Consider the following 16713-nt stretch of genomic DNA (forward strand, 5'->3'; position numbering starts at 1 on the left):
CTGATCTCACTCAGTGACCGGGAATGGTGTAACCATGGACAGATTCCACTGAAAGTGGAATAAACACACCTGGAAATGTACTTGCAATGGGAAGGGAATAAAGAGCACATCTGTGCAGGCTAGGTCTGTTTGTCAGCAGGTCAGTATGCAAAGCAGAATCAGGAATGGCTTGTGATGTGGGTTTTCAATGAAAACAGGACAATTCCTTATAAGCAGATTGCCACCTGTTGCATTTGTATGTAGATCAATTGATGATCTTTACCTAAATGAAAGTGTGTGTGCACACGCATTTAAATAATGTATTACAGCAAACATCTATGACCTTACTTGCTTATGTATAAGGGTAGTGTGCAAAATATACCTCGTAATTATGACAAATGTAAGTGAAAAACACTAAACTTTTTTTTCAAATTAGGTGGTGTAGCTATTCATTACCAACTTGGATGCCTATTGTACTGCTTAAGGAATGTTTGGTTTCTCTAAAATGCAAGGGAAAAATTCTCAATTGCCTAGTCTAGAAATTCCAAGAGCTCATATTTCATGGAGTGATTAAAACAGCAAACAAATAAATAAATTTAGAACCTCCTATAGCTTGCCACCTTTTCATTTGGCCCAGGAAGGGGACATTAAACAAGAAGAAAAACAACTGCTACTTACTAACATCACCACTTCATAAAAAGATTTTTATGCCCTTTACCCTCTCTACCCACCCATACCACCCTCCCCCCATAAAAAAAGGTCAAGGAGGTCATTCTTAGAATAAAGGGGAGTCTTTCGGCTGGAAGCCATTGAGTTTATAAAAGATTTAAGTTTACAACAATGCTTTCTAGTTTCACAGAGGCACCTTGGACACTTGGAAGAAGTAGTGCTGGAGAATCACTTGTCCAGCCTGGCTGCCTCTCACGCTCTGGATTCTTTGGAAATTCTCCCATGAAATCCAATGGCCGTCCATACTTGTCTGAGCTGGGGAGGTGACCCAATTCCACAGCATTTAAGGAGGCCCTGCTGTGAGCTTAACTCTGGTAAAGGAGCTTTGACAAGCAATGCCAGAGCAGAGAGCAGTCCTGTGCTCCCTGTTGCATTTCAGAGGGAAGAGTTCCAGAACCAGAAAGAAAATGCTTGTGACAAAGTATGACTAATGCTATTGTGCTGGGTGCCCAAGGCAATGCACAAATGTTACCAAAGCTTAGAATTTTCTGCCAAGGATGCTCAGAGCCAACTGAGGGAACTCAATTTTTCAAGTAAATGTTGGTAGGTGTGTCTCTCTTCTGCTTTTCCTACTTGGTTATTCAAACCTGAGAAAGTACAGAAAGGATCTCCTTAGATCTGTAGTTTCACATGTTTAGATTGACAAGAAGGAAATGACATAAGGTGTTGGCTGAAATAAGAATGGAACAAGACAGACTGCCTGTTTAGAGGTCAGCCTTTCTTTCCCCTCCTTCAACCCAAGTTTCCTTAAGAACCTCTGTATGCTGCTTCAATGCTAAAGATTCTGCCACAGAAGAGGTAAAAATGGCTAAGTCTGGGCCTAACTGTATGTTCACCACTCTGGGAACATACTCTGTTTATTTCATGAGGTAACAATCTCGAACAAGTGCTAGGATAGTGTTGAGGAAACACTCCTAGGGCCCTTAGAAGAGCCCATTTGCTTGTATGCATGTTTGGAAATATCATAATGAAACACCTTTGTACAATGGATATATACTAATTCTGAAAAATCTGGTACACACAAAAAAAATTTTGCTTTGTTCCATAGTGAATTCATTTGCACTTAGAGAGACCAAATATCAAGTAGCAATAATAAAACAACTCAATACAGATTTTTGTCTCTAAACAGTAACCTTTTTGAAAAGGGTGGTTGACTGGTGTTTAGGAATCATAAGATATAAATAATTTGATCGTGTCCTATAAATTATCTCCTTTATGTTTAGCTGTCCAGCTGCTCCCCCACCCCACCCCCTTTGTTAGTTTTCTTGGAATCTTAGTGCTAAGTCTTTTCAATTCAGAGGTGGCTTCTATTAATTTGATCATTTATTTCACACAATTAACAATCATAATTTTTTTGTAACTAGTGTTTGATATTTTTCTTGCCTATTAGTTTCCTAATAGGAAAATAGTAATAAGAAAATAGTAATATCAAGGTGTGGAAGGCAAAGAATCATGCTATGGAGGGGAACATGGGATTGGAGACAAAAGTTGGTTCAGATCTTGTTTTTATGACTTACCAGCCTTGCAAATGTGGCCCACTGCGTAATGTCTTTGAGCTACACTTTTCATTTGTAAAATAGAAATAACATCCATATTACAAGGCTGTAACAAGTACTAAAGAAAATTGATGTGAAATCTTGGCACAGTCCTTAATACATCAAATAAATGTAAGTCTAGTTGTTTCTCACACCTGTAGGGAAAACATCTGTAGTAAGTAATCCGTCCTACACTCTCCATAAAGATGCTTATGCATCGCTCTCCATGTTGTATGGAGGCAGGGGAGGGTCAATGTCATCAATTCTTTTCTTCATCGTCTTTTAATTACTTTTTGTTATACTAAAATCAGGCACTATGATCCCTCACTTGGCTTCCTGAGCACTTGTGAAGTTATTTTGGTGCATGAATGGCTGTCCCAACTGGTATGTCTGTGGGGAGGCCATTGCTAGAGGACCTTACTCAGCTGCTATCTTGCTCCCTGGTCAAGATGTATGATTAAAAACAACAGCCATGTGCTCACTTCGACAGCACATATGCTAAAATTGGAACGATACAGAAAAGGTTAGCATGGTCCCTGCAGCAAAGATGACATGCAAATTCTTGAAGCGTTCCATTAAAATTAAAAAAAAAAAACAAAAAAACAGAACGAAAAGCCAACAGCCACGCTATTCTCTGACACTTGTCCCACAGAGAGGTGGGAGGCTTCTGTTCTGTTCTTGAATGGAAGCAGTGCTGTGGCTGCTCAGCAAAACAGAAACATTGGCATGTGATTTCCTAGGTGAGGTCATAAAAAGTCATGCTGCCTTTTTACCAAAACGCTTACACCAACATGGCCACATAATGTGTTTGACTGCGCTGAGGCCTCCGTGCTGTGAGGAAGCCCAAACTGCAAGGAGAGGGAGGCACTTCTGTTTACAGTCCCAGCCTTTGAGTCATCCTAGCCCACTGTATTGTCAAACATGGAAGTAATTCTTCATGTGATTGCAATCTCTAGCTGTCCAGTCACTCTTAGCCTGTGGGCATTTTTAGCTGTCTTTCTAGATACTGTAGAAGAGAGATAAAATATTCCTCTTATCCCCTGTCCCAATTCCTAACTCATAGAATCTGTGAGAGGAATAAAGTGGTGAGTTTGTGCCCGTAAGTTTTGGAATGAATTGTTACATATACAGCAAATGTAACTGGAACATAGAACATATTTTCAATTTGAGGGGGTAGAAAACATAGATGGCTTGCTTACTGTTTTTATGGAACATAGGACATTCTAGGCAAGAAGCTAGAAGCCCAGAGGATTTCGTTTTTTCTATTGTAACATTCAGAAGGGACTTTGAGTGATGGAAAATTTCATCTAGATAGCCCCCAAAATAACTATCAAAACAAAACACGAGATGGACAACATAAAAATTGAAAACTCGAATCTCACTGAATCAAATGATAGTAGTAATTTAAATACAAGAAGGATGATAGAGCTGATTTGTTTCAGAAATATAATGGAAGTAACTTGGTAAATGTAAAGTTTTAATAGGAGCATGGATACATTTTACTTGTCATACTGATGAAGTATTTATATCTTTTAAAGAGAGAGAGAGTTTATATAAATCTTTCAAAATTTTACTACTCACTTGTTTATAAACCAGATGAAGACAGAGTTTCACATTGAATTGGAGGTAAATACAGGTCTTCTCATGGCTCCCTATCACCTTCCACATCAAGTAGAAACAAGCTTTACCTTGGTATTCAAAGCTCTGTACAAAAAAGCTAGAAATTATCTCCCATTAGTCTCCTTCTTCAATGCGCATTCCAGCCAAATGATTTCCTTCTGAACCTGTAACTTGTGGCACACATTCCTGCCTTGGAGTCTTTATCTATGTGGTTCTATCTGTATAGGACACAGGTCTTTATTCTTAGGTTCATGGATGAGACTTAGGGTGTGTATGAGCATCCTGAAAATAAAAGCAACATTCTGTATAAATTTGCATACATCATGGACATCTAGGGGGCTGTGAGCCAAGGTTGTTTAAAAACTACTCAGTATGTCTTTACCTTGGAGTGATTCTAATTTTTGCATATGTCCACTTATTCATTTGCTAAGGAACATTTATCAGATGCCCAATATATACTGGACACTGCTCCAGGCACTTGGGATATAACAGCAAATAAAACAAGAATTTTTTCCTCTTGGAAGTAATATTCTAGCTGAAGAGTGTAGACAATAAATCCTAATAAAATCAACAACAAAAAGAATACATAAATTACATAATGTGCTTAAAGATAATAAATGGTTTGCAAAACAAAAAGTACCTGGAAGAATAATAGGCAGTGTTTGAGAAAGTTGCAATTTTACACAGAATGATTACTTCAGGGCCTATAAGAAGATGGCATTTCAGCAAGGGGCCTAAGGAAGTTATAGAGTGATCTTCATGGACAGAAGAACATTCCAGAGGGGGAAAAGTCAGTGCAAGGATGCTGAGGTGGGAATCTGCAGTCTGCTTGGCATGTATGAGGAGCAACACAGAGGCCAATGTGTCTGGAGCCAAGTGAGGGGAGAAAAGAGTAGCTGAGTTGAGGACCATAAGACAATTCTTAAAACCAAAATAACACAATCTTATTTGTGTTATATTGAGAAAAAGACATGCAGTTAAACAAAGGGTAAAGGTAAGGAAACCAGCTATTGGGCTATTTCAATAGTCTACCTGAGAAAAATAGTGAATGAAGATGACAGGAGTAGAAAAGTCACTAGATTCTGCATGTACACTGAATGAAGAGTTAATAGGAAAGGTTTGTGGCCTGAGCAACTGGAAGGAATGGATGCTATCTCAACCATGACAGAAGTTTGTAGGGGAGAAGGTTTTGGGGGACAAAGTTGGTAACTCACCCTTGGACCTGCTAATTAGATATCTAAGTAGATACTTCCAGTTGCTAGCTGGATATATGATCCAGGAGTTCCAGGGTAAGTTCCAGCTAGAGATAAACACTGTGATTCATCAATTCTAGATATTTATAAATCCACTTGACTAGCCCAACAACAGCCCCCATCCCTTCTCTGACACCTTACACACTTTGCTGTACCTCCCAGTGAAAAGTTTTGTAGTTTTCTTTGTTCTACAACTTTCTGTGTACTTTTCTCATCTTCCTACTTGGACAGAAAAGTTCTCAAATTGCAGCCTATGCAATTTTACTTAGACTGAATCATGACACCCAAGCTCTTTATAGACTTTCCTATTTCACGTGCTAAGACCTGTAGATGGGCTAAAAATAATTTAACTTCTTTTTTCTTATTTATTAACATTTACCATAAAACTCAAGCTCTATTTTTTATTTTCTCTTCAGTGTAAATCATTATTAAGCAAAATCTCCCCTTAAAATTGAACATTGGTAAGGTGGCATTGCATTGTCAAGATGGCTAAAAGCACCTGGCGTGTTTCCCTTCATAACAAGGACCAAAACAAAGAGAAAACAGCAACTATTTTTCTGGAGTGTTTGAGGTGGGGCGTCAACTGCAAGTTGGGGATATGGCAGAGTCACTGCCGAGCCTGGAGGTACAAGATGGTCTGAGAATGAAAGGAGATGAGAACACATTCCATCCACCATTCTATCTCCTGAGATCAACCCTAAGATCATAAAAAATAATCACATGGAAATCTTGGAGCTAAAAATCTCAAAAAATGAAATAAAAAATAGTCCAGAGCCTTACTAGTAGAATTGGTCAGGTACAATAAAGAATTTCTGAGCTTAAAGACAGGTCTTTTGAAAAGATCCAGTCAGATTTTGTTTTGTTTTGTTTTTGTGGTGCTAGGAATTGAACCCAGGACTTCAAGCATGCTAGGCAAGCGCTCTACCATGAGACTATATCCCAGCCCCCAGATTTTGTTTTTAAGGAAAAAAATTAAAAAAGAATATTGACTACCTTAGAAAGCAAACTTGCACATTATGGGTGTTTCAGAAGAGAAGGGAAAAAACATAGAAAAACTTTTTAATTAAATAATTCTGGAATACCTTAAAGCAACTGAGGCCAATAGGAAAAGGGAACCAGGTACTAGAGAAAAGGTTAGATCAAAAAGAATTAACCTAGAAGGTAACACCCACGCACAGGAAATCAATGTGAGTCAATGCCCTGTATAGCTATCTTTATCTCAACCAGCAAAACCCCTTGTTCCTTCCTATTATTGCTTATACTCTCTCTACAACAAAATTAGAGATAAGGGCAAAATAGTTTCTGCTGGGTATTGAGGGGGGGAGCGGGAGGGGGTGGAGTGGGTGGTAAGGGAGGGGGTGGGGGCAGGGGGGAGAAATAAACCAAGCCTTGTATGCACATATGAATAATAAAAGAAAAATGAAAAAAAATAATAATAATTCTGGAAAACTTCTCACATCTTGGGAAAGATAGAGACATCTAAGTCCAGGAAGCTCAAAAGACCCTTATCAGATTCAGCCAAAAAAGACCCTCTCTGAGGCATATCATAGTCAAAGCCATGAAGTACCAAAGAGAGAACTGTAAAAAGAGCAAGAGGAAAGCTTTAAGTTATATACAAGGGAATCCTCATTAGAATAACAGCAGATTTCTCAAAAGAAACTTTACAGGCCAGGAGAGAATGGGATGATACATTTAAAGTCTCAGGGAAAAAAACTTCTAGTCAAAAATATTATATTCAGCACAGTTATCCTTCAGAAATGAAAGAGAAAGATTTCCAAGACAAGCAAAAACAGGGAATTCACCATCGTCAGACTTATCTCATAAGAAATGCTTAAGGGAGTCTTACACTAGAAAGGAAAGGATGTTAATTCCCATTATGAAGACACATGAAAGTACAAAACTCAATATTAGAATTTATACACAAATGCAAAAGAGAAGAAAATCAGACATTACAGATACAGAAAACTAGCAAACCACAAAGATGAAAAACAAGAGATGAAGACATGAACAAAGAATAAACAAAATAACCCTCCAAATTTAACGGAATGATAGCAGTATGTCTTTAATATCAATAATTACATTGAATGTAAACAGATTAAATCCCCCTATTAAAAGATACAGACTGTCTGAATTGATTTTTAAAAAAGTAGACTAAATTATATGTGGTTTATAAGAAATCCATTTCAAAGTAAAGATGCACATAGCTGGGTGTGGTGGCCCACACTTGTAATCCCAGCACTCAGGAAGCTGAGGCAGGAAGATGTGAGTTTGAGGCCAGACTGGGCTACATAGTGAGCTCCAGTCCAGTCTGAGTTCTACAGTGAGACCTGTCTTAAAAAAAAAAAAGACACACACGGAGTGCAAGTGAAGGGATGGAAAAAGATATACCATGAAATGAAAACCCAAAGTTGGCAGGGGTAACTATACTTGTACCAGACAAAATAGACTTTATTCAAAACTGTAAAAAGAGACAGAGAAGGGCTCTTGATGAAATCAATAAGAAGAATAATGGAGGGAGTGAACATGTTCAAAATACACTGTATTCATGTATGGAATTATCACAACGGAACCCCCTCATATTATTAATGTATGCTAATTCAAAAATAAAATAAAACTTAAAAATCAACAAGAGGAAAGAACAATTGTAAATACATATGCACCAAATGCTGGGCAACCAAGTATATAAAACAAAAATTATCAGCTCTAACAGGAAAGGTATATTCTAATAATAGTTGGAAACTTCAACATTCTACTATCATCAATGGACAGATTATCCAGATAAAAATCAATGAAGAAACATGAGAATTAAACTATACTATAGACCAAATGGAACTAACAGGTATTTACAGGACATTTCATCCCACAGCTGCAGAAAATACATTCTTCCCATCAGCCCATGGAACATTCTGTAGGATAGAATGCATGCCAGGACATAAAACAAGTCTCAATAAATTATAAAAACACCAAAATCATGGCACTTCCATCTCTTACCATAAAGGAGTAAATCTAGACGTCAACAAAAGAGAACTGGAATCTAGAAATGATGCAAACACATGGAAATTGGGCAACATTCTCTTTAATGACCAATGGGTCAATGAAGAAATCAAAAGAGAAAATTAAAAATGTTTTGAAGCAAATGAAAATAAAAGTATAACGTATCAAAGCCTGTGGGATGCAGTAAAAACCATCTGAAGAGGGACATTTGTAGCAATCTACGTCTACACTTCCTTCAGAAGGAAGGAAGAAAGGGAAGGTAGGAAGGAAGGAAAGACAGAGAGGGAGGCGGGGAGGGAGGAAAGAAAAGTTTTGGGTAAACAACTTAATTATGCAAGTCAAGGATCCAGAAGAGCAAGAACACAATAAACCTAAAATTAGTAGAAGGCAAAAAAAAAAAAAAAAAAAAAAAAAAAAAAATCCCAAAGATCAGAGCAGAAATAAATGAGATAGTAAAAATAAAACACAAAAAACTGAAATGAAGACTTTTTTTCTAAAGATAAGCAAAATTGAGACGTTAAGCTAGATTAACCAAAGAAAAATAGAAAGAACAAATAAAATTAGAGATGACAAAGGAGACATTACAACTGACACCACAGAAATACCTAGGATTATATACCAACAAATTGGAAAACCTGGACATACATAACCTACTAAAATTCAAACATGAGATGGAACCAGCAACAAAAGTTTTCTCAACAAAGCAAAGCCCAGGACCAGATGGCTTCACTGCGGAATTTTACCAATCTTTTAAAGGAAGAGCCAACACCAATTCTCCATCTCAAAGCATCAAAAGGGAAGTCATTTTCTAAACTCATCCTACAAACTCATTGCCTGACACAACCAAAAAGAAAACTACAGACTGATATCCCTGAAGAATACATATGCAAACTTTCCCAAGATATGTATGTTGAGATATACATACAGAATCTATATCCCAAGAATACATATGCAGACATTCTCAAAACAGTATATACAAATGACCAACAAGTATATAAAAAATGCTCAGTATCACTAATAGTCAGGGAAACGCAAATCAAAAGCTTCATGAGGTATCATCCCACCCCAGTTAGAATAACTAAAAAATGCAAAAACACCATTGAGGATGTGGAGGGAGGAGGATTCACATACACTGTTGGTGGGTTTGTAAACTGTCATTTACAAACTAACTATAGTTAGTATAGCTATTATGGAAAACAGTATGGAAGGTCTTTAAAAAACTAGAAACAGAGCTATCATATATATGATTTAACAATCCCACTGCTGGGTATAAGCCCCCAAAGAAATGAAACCAGTATGATCAAGTGACACCTTTCCCATGTGCATTGCAGTATGAGCCACAATGCTCAGGTGTGGATTTGGCACAGGTGTTTCTCCACAGATGCATGGACAAAGAGCATGCATATACACAATTCAGCCGTGAAAAGAGTGAAATTCTGTAATCTGTAGCAACATGGATGGAAATGGAGGCCATTATGTTAAGTGAAGTAAGTCAGGCATGGAAAGACAGATATTGTAAGTTCTTACTTATATATGGAAGCTAAACGGTCATTATCATGGGAGTAGAAAGTGGAGTAGTGGTTACCAGAGCCAGGCAAGGGTGTGGGGGAAGAGAAGATGGAGAGAAGACAGCTAATGAAGATGGAGGCGCAGTTATACTGGAAGCATAACTTCTAATGTCTTATTGCACAGTAGCATAGCTATTGTTGACAATAATTAATTGGCCATTTAAAAATGCCTACTATTGAGGAGTTTGCATGTTCTTAGCACAAAGAAATGATACATGTCTGAGGTGGTAGATATGCCTGCTGCCCTGATCTGATCAGTACGCATTGTATATGTGGATTGAAATGCCACCCCATACCCTTAAATATGTGCAATTACTATGAGCTAGCTAAAAACAAAAAATATATTAAAATTGATTTTTGTTAAAACATTAAGACTATTTATTGTAAATAAAACAGAAAAAAACGTCAAAAGGCAACATTCAACACTTTCTCCTTTCGCTTTTATGGTTTTCTTGAAAATTAGCTTTTGTATTCTGTTTTCACTTAGCTGTGTTTTAGCTCTGTGAGTTTCAAGTTTCTCCAAGAAAATGAAGAAACTGGGCTAGAAGATTCTAAAATTCCATAAACTCTTCTTTTTGAAAAGTACAGAATGGCTCTGTTAAATCTCTAAAGGTGCTAGAGACAGCATTGATTTCGTTTGAAGTTAGATATGATTGGAATAGATGTAAATCCTTTATATTAACTTGCAAATAAAAAGCAGTTTTTAACTAAAAAGGATTTCTAAGAATGATATTGAGCATTTTCTATAGATAGAATGGCTGAAAATGGTTGTGTCACATTTTTCTAATTAATAACATTTAAATGTATTATAGATGCATCCAATAAAAAATAAGGAATTGAATCACATGGCAAGTTAGACTTAGGATACAATTTGCATGACTAAACTGTATTTTTGTGATTGCTAAACTAAAGTTACTTTGGATGATTATGAAGTTTGGGGACATAGGTGGAGAAAGGACAAACAAGAAGTCCTCTAGCCAAAGAAATTCCTGTGAAGAGGAGGCCAGTGGCTTTGACTGAAGTGCTACATTGTGTGACCAAGTACAGGAATCCCATCAGATTATCCCAGATCTGAAAGTACTGGGAGATTGGGAGGCCAGACAAGGAAAACCTTGCTATCAAAAAGATGGATGGAGAGAACTATAGGCCAATCTCCTTAATGAACATTGATGCAAAAATCCTCAACAAAATAATGGCAAATCGAATTCAGCAACACATCAAAAAGATTATTCACCACGACCAGGTAGGCTTCATCCCAGGGATGCAGGGGTGGTTCAACATACGAAAATCAATAAACGTAATAAACCACATTAACAGAAGCAAAGACAAAAACCACTTGATCATCTCAATAGATGCAGAAAAAGCCTTTGATAAGATCCAACATCATTTCATGATAAAAGCTCTAAGAAAACTAGGAATAGAAGGAAAGTTCCTCAACATTATAAAAGCTATATATGACAAACCTACAGCCAGCATTATACTTAACGGAGAAAAATTAAAACCATTCCCTCTAAAATCAGGAACCAGACAAGGATGCCCACTATCTCCACTCCTATTCAACATAGTACTGGAATTCCTAGCCAGAGCAATTAGGCAAGAAGAAGGAATAAAAGGAATACAAATAGGTAAAGAAACTGTCAAAATATCCCTATTTGCAGATGACATGATCCTATACCTTAAAGACCCAAAAAACTCTACTCAGAAGCTTCTAGACATCATCAATAGCTATAGCAAAGTAGCAGGATATAAAATCAACATAGAAAAATCATTAGCATTTCTATACACTAACAATGAGCAAACGGAAAAAGAATGTATGAAAACAATTCCATTTACAATAGCCTCAAAAAAAATCAAATACCTAGGTGTAAACCTAACAAAAGATGTGAAAGACCTCTACAAGGAAAACTATACACTTCTGAAGAAAGAGATTGAGGAAGACTATAGAAAGTGGAGAGATCTCCCATGCTCATGGATTGGTAGAATCAACATAGTAAAAATGTCGATACTCCCTAAAGTAATCTACATGTTTAATGCAATTCCCATCAAAATTCCAATGACATTCATTAAACAGATTGAAAAATCTACTGTGAAATTTATATGGAAACACAAGAGGCCACGAATAGCCAAGGCAATACTCAGTCAAAAGAACAATGCAGGAGGTATCACAATACCTGACTTCAAACTATATTACAAAGCAATAACAATAAAAACAGCATGGTACTGGCACAAAAACAGACATGAAGACCAGTGGAACAGAATTGAGGATCCAGATATGAAGCCACACAACTATGAGCAACTTATCTTTGACAAAGGAGCTAAAAATATACGATGGAGAAATAGCAGCCTCTTCAACAAAAACTGCTGGGAAAACTGGTTAGCAGTCTGCAAAAAACTGAAACTAGATCCATGTATATCACCCTATACCAAGATTAACTCAAAATGGATCAAGGATCTTAATATCAGACCCCAAACTCTTAAGTTGATACAAGAAAGAGTAGGAAATACTCTGGAGTTAGTAGGTATAGGTAAGAACTTTCTCAATGAAACCCCAGCAGCACAGCAACTAAGAGATAGCATAGATAAATGGGACCTCATAAAACTAAAAAGCTTCTGTTCATCAAAAGAAATGGTCTCTAAACTGAAGAGAACACCCACAGAGTGGGAGAAAATATTTGCCAATTATACATCAGACAAAGGACTGATAACCAGAATATACAGGGAACTTAAAAAACTAAATTCTCCCAAAACTAATGAACCAATAAAGAAATGGGCATGTGAACTAAAGAGAACTTTCTCAAAAGAAGAAATTCAAATGGCCAGAAAACACATGAAAAAATGCTCACCATCTCTAGCAATAAAGGAAATGCAAATTAAAACCACACTAAGATTCTACCTCACCCCTGTTAGAATAGCCATCATCAGCAACACCACCAACAGCAGGTGTTGGCGAGGATGCGGGGAAAAAGGAACCCTCTTACACTGTTGGTGGGAATGTAGACTAGTACAACCACTCTGGAAAAAAATCTGGAGGCTACTTAAAAAGCTGGACATCGATCTACCATTTGATCCAGCAATACCACTCTTGGGGATATACCCAAAAGACTGTTACTCCAGAGGCACCTGCACATCCATGTTTATTGCGGCACTATTTACAATAGCCAAGTTATGGAAACAGCCAAGATGCCCCAGCACTGATGAATGGATTAAGAAAATGTGGTATCTATACACAAGGGAATTTTATGCAGCCATGAAGAAGAACGAAATGTTATCATTCGCTGGTAAATGGATGGAATTGGAGAACATCATTCTGAGTAAGGTTAGCCTGGCCCAAAAAACCAAAAATCGTATGTTCTCCCTCATATGTGGACATTAGATCAAGGGCAAACACAACAAGGGGATTGGACTATGAGCACATGATAAAAGCGAGAGCACACAAGGGAGGGGTGAGGATAGGTAAGACACCTAAAAAACTAGCTAGCATTTGTTGCCCTTAATGCAGAGAAACTAAAGCAGATACCTTAAGGCAACTGAGGCCAATAGGAAAAGGGGACCAGGAACTAGAGAAAAGGTTAGATCAAAAAGAATTAACCTAGAAGGTAACACCCACGCACAGGAAATCAATGTGAGTCAATGCCCTGTATAGCTATCCTTATCTCAACCAGCAAAACCCCTTGTTCCTTCCTATTATTGCTTATACTCTCTCTACAACAAAATTAGAGATAAGGACAAAATAGTTTCTGCTGGGTATTGAGGGGGGGAGCGGGAGGGGGTGGAGTGGGTGGTAAGGGAGGGGGTGGGGGCAGGGGGGAGAAATGAACCAAGCCTTGTATGCACATATGAATAATAAAAGAAAAATGAAAAAAAAAAAAAAAGATGGATGGAAAAGACTTTTAAAAAGAACCACCATTGCTGGTGGAATGGCTCAAGTGGTAGAGCACCTGCCTAGCAAGCATGAGGCCCCGAGTTCAAATCCCAGTACCAAAAATAAGACAAAAAGATCCACAAAACCCCAACAACTACCCATACCAAAAAAACACAAAAAACAAAAACCCAAACAAGCAAAAACAAAACAACAAAAATCCTAAACCCAATAAACAATGGAAACACTGTGCAAACAACCAATATTATTTTGTGTAATCAGTTTTTTAAAAAACTTAAAACATTTTTATTAGCATATATTATTTGTATGGGGGTTTCACTGTGACATTTCCATATGCCTTACAATGAACCTTGATTAGATTCACCTCTCTATTGTCCTCTCATTCCCTTCCTCCTTTCTTAAAACAATTTCAGCAGATTTCCTGGTTCTATTTTCATACAAATATATAAAGCACATTGGCCATATGTAATATAGGTTTATGTAAAACATACATATGCAGCATGTTGTACATATATGCCAGGGAACATTCCAAGACGTTACAAACACTAACTTACTTCATTTTCCGGGAAACCCTATGGAACGAAGAATAACAGGCAGACGCAGGGCTCTGAAACTTGGCCAAAGCTGCACACGTCAGTAAGTGGCAGAGTTGTGATTCTGACACAGATGGTTGAACTCAGAGCCCACACTCAAGGCTGCTGCACTGTGCCGTGTGTGTGGTTCAAACCTCCTACTCCTCCTGCTTCACCAAACTCAGTAATCCTAAATCCTGAGGAGGGTGGTTCACCAACTGAATAGTAGCAAAGCATAGCTTTCTCTCTCTCTCTTTTTCTCTCTTTCTCTCTCTCTCTGACAGGGTCTCACTATGTAGCCCAGGCTGGCCACCAGTTCCCAATCCTTGTGTCTCAGCCTCCTAGTGCTGGGATTGCAGGCATGTGCTACCATGCCTAGCTTAGTCTGTTTCTTAAGTATGATCACCTCCATGTTCCCTACGCATGTTCAATTCTGTCACCAATAAATCAAACCCAATAAAGGTGAAACAAAATAATCAGATATTTAATACAGAATAGGCAACTGGGAAATATAGTTTGGTTTTTACTGAGTGCTCAAAAGGCAGGATTGAGGGAGACCAGCGTGTTCTGCTTCCCATTCTATAAGACATGAGGGTGGATAGCAACTTGGTTTGCTTATACTATGGGAAGGTTTTCCAGGGCTTATCATAGTTCTTCTTCTCCACTGTCCAAAATAACATATAATAAAATAAATGAGTGGCTTATACTTCTGGGTCTAAGAGGATGTTGATACAAGTTTTAGAAATGAGAAGAACAGACCACCCCCAAGAGGAAATTCCAGAGAGGAAAAGCATACCATCAGGGCGCACACGATCACAACCTGATTTAGCATCCCTTAAAACCACAGTCTCCTTGAGGATTTTCCTGATTACTGTCTTCAGATGCATGAAGAAGTTAAAACGGGATTTGCCTGCTTATTGAGTTCCAAAAGCATGAGAAAGTTTCCAAGAGTCACACGATAGACTTGTCTAACTTGAAGTTTACTGCCAGGCAGTGGGCAGGGTTACATTTTTATTACTGCCGCACGATAGTTCTGGGAACAGGAAAAGAGGTTAGTCACAAGAAATTGCATTCTTCATGTGGACCAGACTCTTTTAGTTGAATAGCCTTACCTTTTTGGGGGTGAGGAGGAGAGTGGAAAGACCATAGATTCCTTTGTGAGCCTGATAAAAGCTCTGAACGTACACTTCAGAAAAAAATGCAAGGGACATCTAGTTACAATATGCTGCATTTTCTTTTATGGAGTTTACAAAACTCTTAACTCCCTGCATTTTATACATTTAGGATGTAGTTGAATTTTATAGATGGTTCAAGATGACAGTATAGAATTACTCCAAGGCTAGGCTTACTGTTGCAAAGGCATCAAAGACCTCTGGGACTGACCCCTACCTGCTCTCTGGCCTCCCCGTAATTATCTGACTAAAGAAGCAGGTTTAGAGGTAAGAGGGATGGAAACACTCAGCTTTGAAGGTATGGCCACCTTCAAAGTGAACAGTTATCAGAGATGCAAGAAATAGCCTGAATTTTAGTTTCAATTGTTTTGTTTTTAACAACATAACTGAATCTCCTGGGTGTAAGATGAAAAAAAAAAAAATCTCAGGAGCAGTTTCTTCCTAGGGGAATCAATCTTACAACTAAATTTAACTAGTTAAGAGACCCAGTTTCTTGTCAAAACTAGCTGGAATAAGATAAAACATTGAACTATACCCCAAATCCTAAAACCACTTGTTAAAATTGACTGCCCAAGTTCAGGAAGCAAATTGAAGTCATCCAATGTAAAATTTCATTATCATTTTCCCCTGTTCATGATTTATTCATGAATTCATTTAAACACATTTTCATTGAGATCCCACAATGTAGCAGACTTCAAGTAATTAGCAATATGTAATTAGTTCAACAGATCCTGTCTAGGAGTGCCAGCCAATAAAGTACTACGAGATTTCAGAGCAAAGTTTCCTGCTTGCTAATGTTGACTTCATCATGACCCATCAATGAAAGAGGCAAATGAGACAAGGAAAGCCATCCCACTAACAAGGGTCTGCACTTTCAAGACAGCTATGTGCTGAGGATGCCTCTGAAAGGCAGGTGGGGACCTCACTTTGTTCTGTATTCTAAGTGTTTCATATGTTACTTGGCACACAGTAGGAGTACAGTGAGTACTTGCTGAATAGATGAAAGCTTTTGCTTCTCTCTTGATCGTTCAGTGACTCCGTAATACTCAACATGGCCATGATCAGATGAGAAAAGCTGAGTCTTAGAGAAGTCAAGCAATTGATCAAGGATGGTATAATTAGATACTGCACGTTCAAATCTGGAATTCAACCTTTTCAGCTCCTAGTCCAGTGTTCAACCTACTGGACACACAGTGCACTGGGGAAGTAAAGGGAGAGTGCTCCTGAAACGGGTGCAAAACAAGATGGAAGAGGAGGGTTTGTGAAGCTGGATTGAGTCTAGTCAGAGCTGCTTGGTAATTTTGTCCTACTGACATTTCATGTGTTAGTTTTGAAAATATTGAGCAATAAGCTATTTAGTTACTCACTGGAAACAGAAGAACAGACAGAAAAAGATGAGAAAAATGTTACA

At 37.9% G+C, this 16713-nt stretch overlaps 1 protein-coding gene and 1 non-coding gene across 2 annotated transcripts in view; one reads left to right on the forward strand and one right to left on the reverse strand.

Annotated features, from left to right (window-relative positions):
• Positions 1-16713, reverse strand: part of Rarb (retinoic acid receptor beta) — a 385376-nt gene that overhangs the window by 196634 nt on the left and 172029 nt on the right. The window lies entirely within an intron of this gene.
• On the forward strand, positions 2718-2825 carry LOC141413131 (U6 spliceosomal RNA). The gene has a single exon (XR_012437954.1). It is a non-coding gene; the product is annotated as a U6 spliceosomal RNA (small nuclear RNA).

This window comes from Castor canadensis, chromosome 10 (genome assembly GCF_047511655.1).
Source record: "Castor canadensis chromosome 10, mCasCan1.hap1v2, whole genome shotgun sequence".
NCBI lineage: Eukaryota > Metazoa > Chordata > Mammalia > Rodentia > Castoridae > Castor > Castor canadensis.